This window comes from Panthera uncia, chromosome F1, assembly GCF_023721935.1.
Source record: "Panthera uncia isolate 11264 chromosome F1, Puncia_PCG_1.0, whole genome shotgun sequence".
NCBI classification, from domain to species: domain Eukaryota; kingdom Metazoa; phylum Chordata; class Mammalia; order Carnivora; family Felidae; genus Panthera; species Panthera uncia.
The window spans coordinates 34,031,077-34,043,927 of NC_064813.1; the positions used below are offsets into that span (position 1 = coordinate 34,031,077).

At 47.3% G+C, this 12,851-nt stretch overlaps 1 long non-coding RNA gene across 3 annotated transcripts in view; it reads left to right on the forward strand.

Moving 5' to 3' along the window:
• Positions 1–12,851, forward strand: part of LOC125925336 (uncharacterized) — a 68,189-nt gene that overhangs the window by 35,068 nt on the left and 20,270 nt on the right. Inside the window, exon 1 of one of the 3 annotated variants that reach the window (XR_007458793.1) lies at positions 10,363–10,548. The exons of 1 other annotated variant lie outside the window; for it this stretch is intronic. This is a non-coding gene — a long non-coding RNA (uncharacterized LOC125925336). One more of the 3 variants, XR_007458791.1, reaches the window with a different exon arrangement.

Below are 12,851 nucleotides of genomic sequence, written 5' to 3' on the forward strand. Positions count from 1 at the left end.
GCTCAGAGTTAATGGTTAGTGGCCGAGGACAAGATAGACGTTTTAGCCTTGCTCCCTTTCCCAGGAGGTGACGGGAGCCGGCTTGGGCAGGACACTTCGGAGCCTGGACTTTTGGCCCAAGAAACAGACTGACTGAATCTTCCCAGGAGAAAGCATCTACGTACCAACAGGGCATACTGGTCACGATGTCTGCCGTCCCAGGCCCAGCCATCCCCAGGCCCCCAGACAGACACGCCCTGTCACTCTGTTTCCCTTGAGGGAGACATTCCATGAGGGAGTCTCTTTTGGTGCTGGGGCTCACTTCCTTTTGTGACGTGAATTCAGGACTTGCCTTGGCCTTCACTCACCTTCCTTCACTCCTGCAGCCCTAGGAGTCCCGTGCTCTGCCAGGCCGCTTACTGTCTGCTGCCTGGCTCGTGCTCCCCGTCGGTGGTGGCATTCTGGGTCTGCGTCTGCATCTCACCTCTGCCAGGACCTACCCTCCGGCACAGGCTGTCCCCAGCCCTCGTCTTGGATTTTCACTTGGCACGTGGTACTGCGTGTGTCTTGGGGTGTTTGTCGCCCCTGCTGGGCCTTGTCTCACTTCAGCTCAGCAACCTGGATGGAAGTGCCGTGGTCCCTTGGGTTGGGAATTTGATAGGAAGAGCTCCTCGGTGGCTCTGGGGGGAGTTGTTCCAGGAGATGGACGAGATGCAGTCTTAAGGCTGACCACATCATGGTCGTTACCGTGGATTGAAGCTGTTGACAGCACTCTTCCTTCAGGAACCTTCTCCCCATCAGACTTCTAATGTATGAGGACCATTTCTCACGACCCCCAGCACGTATTCGGACTTTTGCTAATTGTACGTATATAAATATATATACGTATACATATATATTTATGTATACGTGTCTATATATATATGTATATATATCTGTATACATATTTGTAGATTCTGTGTTTTTGTTTCTTCTTACAGAACCCTGAGATTAGCAGTTATCTTACTAGGTGCTTAACTGTTACAGCAATTTCGTTTCTACTTGGCATCTCTGACCTTTGTGCTTCCTCTGCCTTGGACCTATCACCTGAACACACACTTGATTTTGTGTACTACTTTGTCTTGATAATACGAAGCTAGGCTGGCTGTGCCTGCTTAGTGCTGGGACGGAAGACCAAGAAGGCCAGGGACTATAGGTTTTACAGGCTACAAATTTTCTTCCAGTGCCCGATACGGCACCACACCCCAGACTGTCATTGTCTGTCGTCACTGTTATCATCGTCACGATAGCTGGCATCGGTTGAGCTTTTACTTTTGCATTTTTTCCCAAAGTTTTAGAAATCGCCATTGACATATAGTTGACACACAATGTCCATCTTAGTTTCAGGCGTACAACATAGTGATTCGACAACTCTATAGACGTGACTCGGTGTTGACCCTGATAAGTATAGTCACCATCTGTCATCATATGTTACTACAGTATTACTGACTGTATTCCCTATGCTTTACTTTTCATCTCCGTGACTTACTTATTTCATAACTGGAAATTTGTACCTCCTAATCCCCTTTATCTATTTCACTTATCTTCCCACTCGCCTCCCCTCCCCTGTAGCAGCCCCCAGTTTTTTCTCCGTATTTGTGGGTCTGGTTTTTTTTGCTTGTTTATTTTGTTTTGTAGATTCCGCATGTAAGTGAAATCATACGGTGTTTGTCCTTCTTGGTTTGTTTCACTTAATGCCCTCCAGGTCTACTCGTGTTGTCACAAGTGGCAAGATCTCATTCTTTCTTATGACTAATACTCGTGTGTATGTATGTGTGTGTGTGTGTGTATGTACACATGTATATATGCCGGTATGTATATACATGCAAATGTGCACACGTATATACACGAATATATGTGCACATACATAAATATGTATACCACATCTCCTGTATCTATTCATCTGTTGATAGACACTTTTATATCTTGACTATTGTAAATAATGCTGTAATAAACCTAGGGGTGCACATATCTTTTTTCGAATTAGTGTTTTCATTTTCTTTGGGTAAATACTGAGTAGTGGAATTACTGCAATACATGGTGTTTCTATTTTCAATTTTTTGAGGAATCTCCATACTGTTTTCCACAGTGGTCGCACCAATTTACATTCCCACCAGCGGTGCTTAAGAGTTCCCTTTTTCCACATCGTCACCAACACTTGTTATTTCTTATCGTTTTGACACCAGCCATTCTGACTGGTGTGACGTAATAGCTCATTGTGGTTTTGCGTTGCATTTCCCTGAGGGTTAGTGACATTGAGCATCTTTTCACGTGTCTGTTGGGCATCTGGATGTCTTTAGAAAAACATCTATTCAGGTCCTCTGCCCATTTTTTAATTGGATTGTTCTGGGGGCTTTTTGGTGTTGAGTTATGTAAGTTCTTTATATATATATATATACATACATACATATATATATACATACGTATATATATATACATACATATATATATGTATATATACATACATATATATATACACATACGTATATATATATATATGTATATATATATATACACATATATATAAAATTTTGGATATTAACTCCTTTTTGGTTATATCATTTGCAAATATCTTCTCCCATTCAGTAGGTCGCATTTTTACTTTGTTGATGGTGTTTCCTTTGCTGTGCAAAAGCTTTTCATTTTAGTGTAATCCCAAGAGTTTATTTTTGCTTTTGTTTTCCTTGCCTGAGGAGACATATCCATAAATACGTTGCTGAGGCTGAGAGATTACTTCCTATGTTTTCTTTTAGGAGTTTTATGACTTCAGGTCTAACATGTAGGTCTTTAATCCATTTTGAGTTTATTTTTGTGTATGGGGTAAATGGTAGTCCGATGTTATTCTTCTTACATGTAACCATCCAGTTTTCCAAGCACCATTTATTGATTAAAAGATTGTCTTTTCCCCATTGTATCTTTTTGTTTCCTTTATCATAGTTTAATTGATCATATATGCATGGCTTTATTTCTGGGCTCTCTGTCCTGTTGCATTTATCCATGTGTGTTTTTGTACTAGTACCATACTGTAGTTTGGATTGCTATAGCTTTGTGTAGCCTAGCTTAAAATCTGGGCTTGTGATGTCTACAGCTTTGTTCTTCTTTCTCAAGATGGCTTTGACTATTCCAGGTCTTTTGTGGTTCCATGGAAATTTTAGGGTTATTTGTTCTAGTTCTGTGAAAAATGTTATTGGTATTTTGCTAAGGATTGCATTGAATTTGTAGATTGCTTTGGGTATTATGGACATTTGAACAGTATTGGTTCTTCTAATCCATGAGCATGGTATATCTATTTGCTCATGTCATCTTCAATTTCTCTCATCAATGTCTTATAGTTTTCAGAGTATATATAGGTCTTTCACTTCCTTGGTTAAATTTATTTCTAGGTAGTTTATTCTTTTTGGTGCAGTTGTAAATTTGATTGTTTTCTTGATTTCTCTTTCTACTGCTTCATTATTAGTGTACAGAAACACAACAGATTTCTGTGCATTAATTCTGTATTCTGTAACTTTGCTGAATTCATTTATCAGTTCTAAGTTTTTCTGGTGGCGTCTTCGAGGTTTTCTATATGAGTATTTAGTTGTTGGGCATTGTGCAGAATGCTTCTGTTCTCTTAATAGCCTTACCAAAAAAGCCCCTGGGAAGTATGGATGAAGCTGAAACTAGAAACTTAGAAAGGAGAAAGAAGTTGTTCGAGTTTATATAAGACATAAAGAGGCTGTACTAGAATTTAGATTCAAATATGTCTCATTTTTTAATCTGAGTTTTTAATCAGTATGTGTGCTATATTTGTTTAGTACTGTGTACTCACTAAGTGTTTGTTGGATGGCAAGCTTGCTCCAGCAGCTGGGTCTCCATTAGATCGCTAACCATGATGAAGACAGCGCCCAACCTCTTTTTTGAATACTTAACAGTGTTAGGCTCTGTACTAAATGATGTACATCAGTTAACCTATTTAATATGCACAGCTCAATGAGGAAGATATTTCCCCATTTTGCAGATTAAGAAACTGAGACTCAAGAAGACAGTTAACTTGCTCGAGATCACGCGGCTAAGTAGTATGTAGTCAGGATTTGGATGCACGTTATCTCTTACACACAGTATGAGTCTGTTCTCTTGATCACTGTGTTACCGTCTACAAAAACGAGACTCAATTTTGCCACTATCTCTTTCTTCTCCCTTAGCTTTCTTTGTCTGGTACTGCTCCTTATCTTTCTGAGAGGTCCAGGCTGGGGTCCTCTTCTCACAGTATGCGAGTCTACATTGAACTTACTTTGCAAAGCTGGCTCTTTAGTTTATATTTTCTTAAACTTTACTTGTTGGCAGATTCTCATGTTAAAATCACCCGATTTAAGATTAGTGCTCCATTATACAATAATAGATCTATTTGTCTGTCTTATTTCTGACCGAAGGAATGGAACAGGGAAACAGACCCAGAAACAGGCCCATATGTATCTGGACACCTGATTTATGACAGAGGAGTGGGGAGATTTATGTTGAGCAGTGGGGAACGGACAGTCGTTTTAATAAATAGTACTGGGACAGTTGGATATCCACAAGGAATTAAATGAATCTTGACCACTGCCTCACAGCATGCACAAAAATAAATTCGCGAGAGTCCATCTAAATGTGCGAGTAGACAAAATAAAACTTCATCTACGAGACAACATAGAATATCTTCATAACCTTGAGGTTGCCATACATTTTTTAAGGAGACACCCAAAGCACCAGCTCTACAGGGAAAGATTGATAAGTTGGATGACATTAAAATGAGAAACTTCTGATCAATCATCCAAAGACCTCACTAAGAAAAGACAAGCCTAGCGGAGAAGACGCATGGAGTACCTATAACTGGCCGGTGGATTTGTACCTAGAATATGTAGAGACTCTAAGAAATCCAAGGAAATGAATCCCTTCCCCAAAATGGGCAAAAGAACGTCCCATACATATAAGATTGTGAGCTGTGTGGTTTTCCTCTCCCAGTTCCAGGTTTTAACCAGTTTGTCCCAGATCATTGGCACAACTTGGTGGCTGGCCTTGGGAACGATTTAATGCCATGGCTCGCTCTGACATTTCCTCTGTGTGTGGACTGTGGGCCCTTCCCTTCACATGTTCTCACGCACTCAGCTGTTCATTCTGCCACGAGTGCCTCCTTTCTCATGAATGTGTAATACATGTGTCTCTTCCTCTTTTCCTTTGGGTTGTTAACTTTTGATCAGCTATTTTAAGAGTGTTTCTCTCCGGCTTCTTCCTCCCCTCCCCCCCCCCCACCACCTCTTTTTTCATTTCCCTTTTTGTACCTACTTGTTTAGCCTAAAAACTTGAGGTTGTAAAAGTTTTCCTGAAATGTCTGAGTGTGTTTGGGGGACTAGGCTTGTTCCATGGGCTCCAGAGGCAGAGTGAAGATGGGAGGTGAGTAGTTAGTTACCTAGAGAGAGATTTCCTCTCAACCAAATTCAGTTGTCAGAATCCTCCAAAGGTGGGATGGGAGTTATTGAACCAAGGTGAGGCTAGACAATGGCTTGGCCATAGTGTTGTTCATGGAGTGCCCTGTGCCTTGGGTGGGCAGCTGGATCATCCCTTCTAATTTTACCAGCAAAGCCCTAAACAGACTCTTTGAGCATGTCCAGAGTAGCAGCTCCTCTAACTGTGAGAGAGGGCCAGTACGTTGGAATATATATGTATATATGTCCTGTGTCTTCCCCTAGGACTTTTGTCTTTCTGGTGGGTCAGGATGAGACACCATTACTGGCCCTTGAGCGGTCTCGTGTATATTTAAAAATAATTCCAAAGCACCCCTCCATTCACAGCCCTCCACATAGGGCTGGTTGACCACCATTGACCTGAAGGCCGAGATTTCCCTCACTGCCCTCTCTTCCATCCTTTTCTTCCGGTAGCAGTAGCTGTGAGGTAATGCTGTTCCCTTCGGTTATGTTTTTCGTTTCTTTAGTTTATTGAAGTCCTCACTCTTCATGGCATTGCTTGCTCCCATTTTTTTTTTTTTTCATAACAAACGTATCGTATCTTGGATACATTACCACAAAGAAAACAACTTAGAGGCTCTGCAGGTATGTTTTGACTTTTAAAGGTTTTTGACAGTGTTTAAAAGTTGAAAGTTTAATATAATTAATCTGGATTTCCACCTTCTCCTGGAAAACTAGATGATGTGGGCTCTTGGTGGCCTCTGTTCCCAGATGGTCCCAATCAGGTGGGGCTGGGGAGGGCTGCCCGTGAGGAGTAGCGTGTTCCTTCCACTTGGTACAATTCCTTCCCAACCCACGTCACTCCTTTGTTACCTGCCTAGACCCCAAAGGCATTTGAGTTTGTGGCTTTCTGAAGTGGGTAAAGTGGGTGAGCCTAGGAACCCAACTGGTGAGCTTAATATGATTTCAGTGGGAAAATTGATTCCAGCTTTTCAAGAGCAGATTTTCGAAATATCAAAAATACCAGTTTGGGAATGCTAATACAGGTTCTGTAACTAGCATGCATAGGTCTTAAGGTCTTCTATGCTGTGTGTTGGCTTAGCACCTAGAACGTACTTAATAAATGATTTACCTCTTGGGGTCACTGGGTGCCTGTTGTCTGCCCCCTCCCAGGTAGTGAATAGAAACACTGTCTCACTGTGGCCCACCTGTAGGTTCTGCCTGAGACTGAGACCATTGTCATTTTATCTAGAGCACTTTCTCTAGCCCTAGATATTTGTGTGGAGTTTGGGATTGGTCTCCTGCACAGGTACCCTGTCTTGAGAAAAATGGTTTCTTTCCCGATTAAAGATCCAGGGGCGCCTGGGTGGCTCAGTCGGTTAAGCGTCTGACTTCGGCTCAGGTCATGATCTCGCAGTCCATCAGTTCGAGCCCTGCATCAGGCTCTGTGCTGACAACTCAGAGCCTGGAGCCTGCCTCAGATTCTGTGTTTCCCTCTTTCTCTGCCCCTCCCCTGCTCATGCTCTGTCTGTCTCTCTCTCAAAAGTAAATAAAATATTTAAAACAATTTTTTTAAAGATCCTGTCCTCATAGGGACACCTGGGTGGCTCAGTTGGTTAAATGTCCGACTCTTGATTTCAACTCAGGTCATGATCTCATGGTTCGTGAGTTCGAACCCTGCGTCGGGCTCTGTGCTGACAGTGCGGAGTCTGCTTGGGATTCTTTCCCTCTCTCGCTGTCTCGCTCTCAAAATAAACAAACTAAAAAAAAAAAAAAAAGATCCAGTCCCCGTAGAGTAGGCCAAAATGAGGAAATGAGGGGACGGAGAAGCCTGCACTAAGCCTGCTCTCCTGGCTGATGCCCACCAAACTGGAGTTTGTGGCAATTACAGAGCGATTGCATTCCAAAGCCTGGACGAGGCCTGGGTAAAAGTTCAGCTTATTCCCTGCAAAGAAAATACTTCGTCTTTGGCATTTCATAGTTTTGACCCAGATCAGTCAGAGGCCACGGAGAGCTTGCAACGTCTATAAAGCGTGCACAGCTTCCGAGGCCTGTAGCCGCAGAGAAGCCAAAGGGAGCCGGGGGCCTGCTGAGCTCGAGTTGAAGCCCTGCCTTTTCAAGTTCGCCGTGGCCCAGCCTTCCCGGGCCTCACAGGGTGGACGGAAGGAACCAGCACCTTCCCTCTGCTCCGAAGTTATCTTTACCCCCTGAAATCAAACACCACACGCAGCACCCTGTAAAACTGCTTCCTTGTAGGACTCGAGCGTGCTTGCTAAGTAAACATCCTCCCATGTTTTTAGAACTGGATTCGTTTCTGCTTCCTGGTCATCCCATTCGGGTTTTTCTGTCGTAGGCACCACGCAGAATCAGGTTAATAGAAGGAAGATCTAGCATGGGGCAGAGGCACCTAAAATGACTGTTTCAGTCCCAGTAAAACTGTGAGAAGAGTAACACGGTCGTGGGAAGAAAAAGCAAAGACTTAGAAGAAAAGCAAAGTGAAACAAAGCCTCCCCGAACTGAGTACTGTCCCAGTGCCGTTCGAGTCAAGAGTTGGGCCCTGCTGAGTCCCTGAAATGGGGACCTTTCTCTGCATGGACTCAAGCTCAGGTGTGCTGTGGTTGGACAGTACGGTTGGCCCTCCTCAGTACATTCCGCGGCTGCGTATGGCCCTCCTCTGACCCCGACTTGCTCCTTGCTCTGTCTCTCATGACTTATTTGCCTCTTCTCTCTCACTTCCGCCCACCCGTGACATCTCCATCGCCATGGCAGTGAGCAGCCACGTCATTCACCAGGTTCACGGGGTGATGGGCCAACTCTTCGGAGCCCTACTTCCCTCTGGTTCTCCCTCCTGAAGCAGGAGGCTCCCTGGCAGAGCTCAGAGCCCTTTGTTTATTTGATCCTGGGCTCTTGGATAAATCAGGAATGTCCTGACATGAACTTAGGCATGTTTTTCTTCCATGGAAAAGGAAACTACAGCAAATGGTATTTAAGTAGGCAGAGGACCATTCCGAGGGACTTGCTTTAGTGCCATCAAGGCCACATTCCTTTGGTCATCAGACCAGTAGGTGACTTCTTTATTGGCATGCACTACCCTGGAGCCCAGAAGGTGTGAATTTGAAGCGCTTTCCCCCCTGCTGGGAGCCTGGCACAGATGCTCTGGGCTGCTTTTAAGCCCGTGGAGTGCCATGGTTGTCTTCCAAGTGGTCTTCTTTCTTCTGGGTGAAACCTTGGCCCCAAGTTGCCCCAAGAAGGCTGCTTGGGAAGCAGGGTGCAGGACAAGGTGGCCGCCTGGTCTTCCGTCCTCAAGTCCTCTTCCCAGAAGTCACAAGGTTCTTGATGTGATACACCTTATGAGTCGGCTAGCTACCCGAGGACCTGAGTATATTTCTCACTTCTGGCCAGGTCTAGGCCCATAGAGCACAACTGGTCGTGGGAAACCTCTGTGGGTCTGCGTGCTTTCCACGCGGCGGTGTGGGAACCCAGCCTCCCTGGGTCTGTCTGGGTAGACAGGGTCTAGGGAGTTGGCTTCTAAGCTGTGCTGGATACATTTCTGGGTCTGGGGTCGGGAAAATGTTGGGAGCTATGTGCTTGGCCGCAGTGGAGACCTATCGGGATCCAAAAACAACCCCGGCCGGCCTTCAGAGTGTTGGTGGGAAAGCCCCAGCCCCGTGAGGGTTTCCAGGTGTGGGCAGGCCTCCCACCACCATGACGGGGCAGCCGGGGGTGAGCCGGCACGTGCTCGTGCCCCTGGGCTGCCCACCCGGAGTGAAGAACCCGGCCGTTGGCCACCCCAGGTCCAGGCTTGGCCGCTGCTCTGTTTTGCTGCTTTCCATGTTGTCAGAGGATCTTCTTGGGAACAAATGACTCAGCAACCTGAATCTCTGGGACTGAGTGGCCTAAGTGCCTTTTGAGAAGTGATTGGACATTTCCACCGAGGCCCGAAAATTCTGAGCCTGGAAAGAATGGAGATCCAGCCTGGTGTTACCCTGGACTCTTCGGGCTGCAGTTCAGTTAGGATTCTCCCCCAGTCCTGCCCTGATAGAAGGATAGCGTCCGTGGGGTAAGCGGGCAATGTTTTAATTATGCTTTTTGTCCTTAGGAAATTCCAGGGAGAAAAAGGTCCTGGTTTGTGGCCAGAAAAGCAGAAAACAACAAAAGTCAGCTACAGGTCATTGTTCTGGACGTGTCTGTGGCACAAAGAGTTAATAGGACAGTGGTGTCAGGGTGAAGACCATTTTATTCTCCTGTGTGGGAGAAGTTCACAGGGTTCAAGAAGAGATGAGGCAACGTTTAGCATGGGACGGCCCTGTCTGGGTTCCGGGTGCTGTCACTCAAAGAGTTAAGCTAGTCTGGTGGCTGGGAAGCCGGCAGGGAAGGCGTGAGCCTGTAGGGACCAGGCCCTCTATGCCCCAGAGCAGTGAGGTGTGAGGGGTAAAAAAAAAAAAAAAAAAAAAAAAAAAAAAAAAAGGGCTCAAAAGGGGGGGCGGGGGAGCGTGGGTCGGCCCTATTTTTTTTTTTTTTTTTTTTTTTTTTTTTTTTTTGCCTTGTTTGACCAGCCTTGGCATTGCCCTCCGGCTCTCCAGGGGAAGAGCTGCAGTTCTGCTCTTGCAACACAAGGAGCAGACTGGAGAATTTAGATCTGCGTCACAGAGCTCAGAGAGAGAGAGAGGGGAGAGAGAGAGAGCGAGAGCGAGAGAGAGAGAGAGCGCTCCGTCGATAGGTCTGCTAGCAACAGCCGTGCTGCAGCAGAGAGAGAGAGAGAAATCAAGAAACAAGTCATAGCAACACCGGGCACCAGGTTCTGCCAGCTCACTTGCCAAGCGTTCAGAAATCTGTCGGGGGCTAGAGGCCTCTGGGTGGCCCGGGCTAAGGAGATGACACACAAGGTGGCACGGGCGGTTCCCGCGGGGGGGAGGTGGGTGGTGGGGGGGGGGCAGGGGTGGGAGCAAGAGGTTGCGGGGCGATGGTGGAAGGTTTAACGGGACCAATTTCTGGAACATTCGGGACTGCGGCACCCTACGGCCAAGACCGAGATTTGGGTCTGCGCAGGCGACGATGGGTGGTCGGACGGGCTTCAGGACTTGATGGCGTAACCCCCTTCTTCCCCCACGTACGTATCTGCTGGGATCGGGGGCGATGTCTCTGCGTATGTGGGTGCTCTGTCTTTCTCACCTTCTTTCTCGCTTTTTTGCTATTTTTTCTCTGAGAGAGGTTTTTTGTGTGTTGTTTTTTTTTTTTTTTTTCCACTTTAATTTTCTTTTCTTTTAGTGTCAGCTGCTCAAGCCTGACCGGGGTAGAGGCTAGAGGAGCAAGCTGTCCCCGGCGTCCCACCTGACCTACCAGCCTTTGCCCCCGTTTCCTTCTTTTGAACAGACAGACAGACTGGTTTTCCAGGTTGTTTGGGTATCCGCGTCTGTCTGTCCATCCACGTCGTTCTTAGGTGGCAGGTAGGAAGTGAGGAGGAGAGGTGCTGGGAGGAAGGTGGAAAGGCATAGCTTTCCAGGGGTTGCCTTATTGAAATGTTCAGCCTCGGGGCAGCTGGGCTGGTGGGGAGCCGGTGGGCAGGATGGGGCGTGGGTTGGGAGAAGTGGGGTAAAGCTGGTAGGGTTGTCACTGCGTAGTTGGGAAAAGTGGGGAATGGTGACGCAGTCACTGTTGCATCTTGTTAGGAGCTCCAAGGGGGACAGGTAGTGAGGCTCCCGGCATCTGTAGGGCCAGCTGAGAGGGGTTAGGGATGAGCTGAGAAGGGAAGCTAGCATTTAGAGATTAAATGTCATCCTTTTGGCGTTGGAAAGTTGTTTACCTTGCGCTCTCTGTGTCTCCATGTTGGCACCCTTCCAGTTCACATGTGATGGCCTTCCTTGTACTGCTGCATCATTAACTAAGTGACTGAGCTGGCCTTCCATTGGCCAGGGGAGGGCTCTCACTCCAGACATTTCCTCTGATTGGTGGGTGGGCCAATGGCAGGTGAAAACCTTTTTTTGATTGGCTGAGGGCAGGGTATCAAATCTGAATTTGCATTTCACTTGCTTAAAGGGGAGGGGGGGAGAAGCCCAGCAGCTTTCTAAAATCTGTTTAGGGGTGTGCGTATGCTCCTGTGTCTGTGCCTGCTTTTGACTGACCAGGTGAAGCCTCTTCCTATGCCTTTTTTATTTCAAGCACTCAGAGGAAGAGGAGCTCCGGGTTCCCCAAACTTTTTGTGTGTGTGTGTGTGTGTGTGTGTGTGTGTGTGTGTGTGGAGTAGGAAGGGTTGGAGAGATGGGTGCGCAGAGGGTTGACCAAACTGGAAGGAAGTATTTGTCCTTTAGTTTGGTGTCGGAAAAGGGAATTTTCCAATCAGCCACACCTCGGTGTTGCGGCACAATAATTCTTGGCTCCCCTGGAAACGCACGGGGCAAGGTAGGACAGATCTGCTGCTGCTGACACTGCCACCACCATGGGCTTCCTGCTGCCTCTGGGCTGCTCCCTGGGGACGAGAGATTTGCATTGACGGGGCTGTCCAGAGCTGAGCCCAGTGTGGGAAAGACCTGCCTTCTGGAAGCTGCTGCTCCTTGGTCTTGGAAAGGTGAGGATGGGGACTGACCCCAGGATGTTGCTCAGAAACTGCGTATTTGGTGGGATTTCCGGGAGAGCCACTGGGCCGCAAGAGGTTTGGAGGTCCCAGGTTAGGAAGGTTTGTCATTCTGGGGAGTGAGGAGAGTGAGAGCAAAACTAGGGCAGCAGGCTGTTCGCCTGTGGTTGGGGGAGGGAGACTTGGAAAAATCAGGGTCCCGGCTCCCCATCGAGTCCGTGTTGCAGGTCTCACATTTGTGGGGAGGGGGTTTCAGAGCCCTGCGCCTTGCGCAGTGGCCCCCGCCCATGACTGCGCATCCGGGAGCGCAATGCGCCCTGGGTCGCTGGCCTAGGACAGCACCGCCCTTCTTCTTACATAACGGAGGCACGGCTGTGCCTTCTCGGCCTTTCTTTGCAACCCTGCCTCCTGGCTCCCCAGGGCCCATGGAGCTGGGGAGGGTCTGCTTGGGGAGCCGGGGAAGACTTGGCTCCCTCAGAGGGTTAGCCCTCATCCAGTCAGTGATGGGAGTTGGGTTTGAAGACAGAAGTGGGCTGCTGTCCCCCTTGGGAGGTGGCACGCAGAATGTCCTTCTCAATGCCCTGTGTCACCCGTGGCCCCCAGGACCTCTCGGGGGCATGGGGTGTGACGTCCGTTCTTTCTTTCTTATGCTTTCTGGGTTTTGAGAGGAAGTTTCTGAAGGGAAAGACATGACGATTCTAAGAGTGAGAAAGGGTGTGTGTCGGGGGCCCAGTTGGGAGGTGGTTGACAGTTCACTCCCCTTGTCACTGGCTTCCCTTTCCTTGGGTGGGTTGATAGTGTTTTTGACTCCTTTTATCCTAAGGCTGCCATTTTGGAGGCAT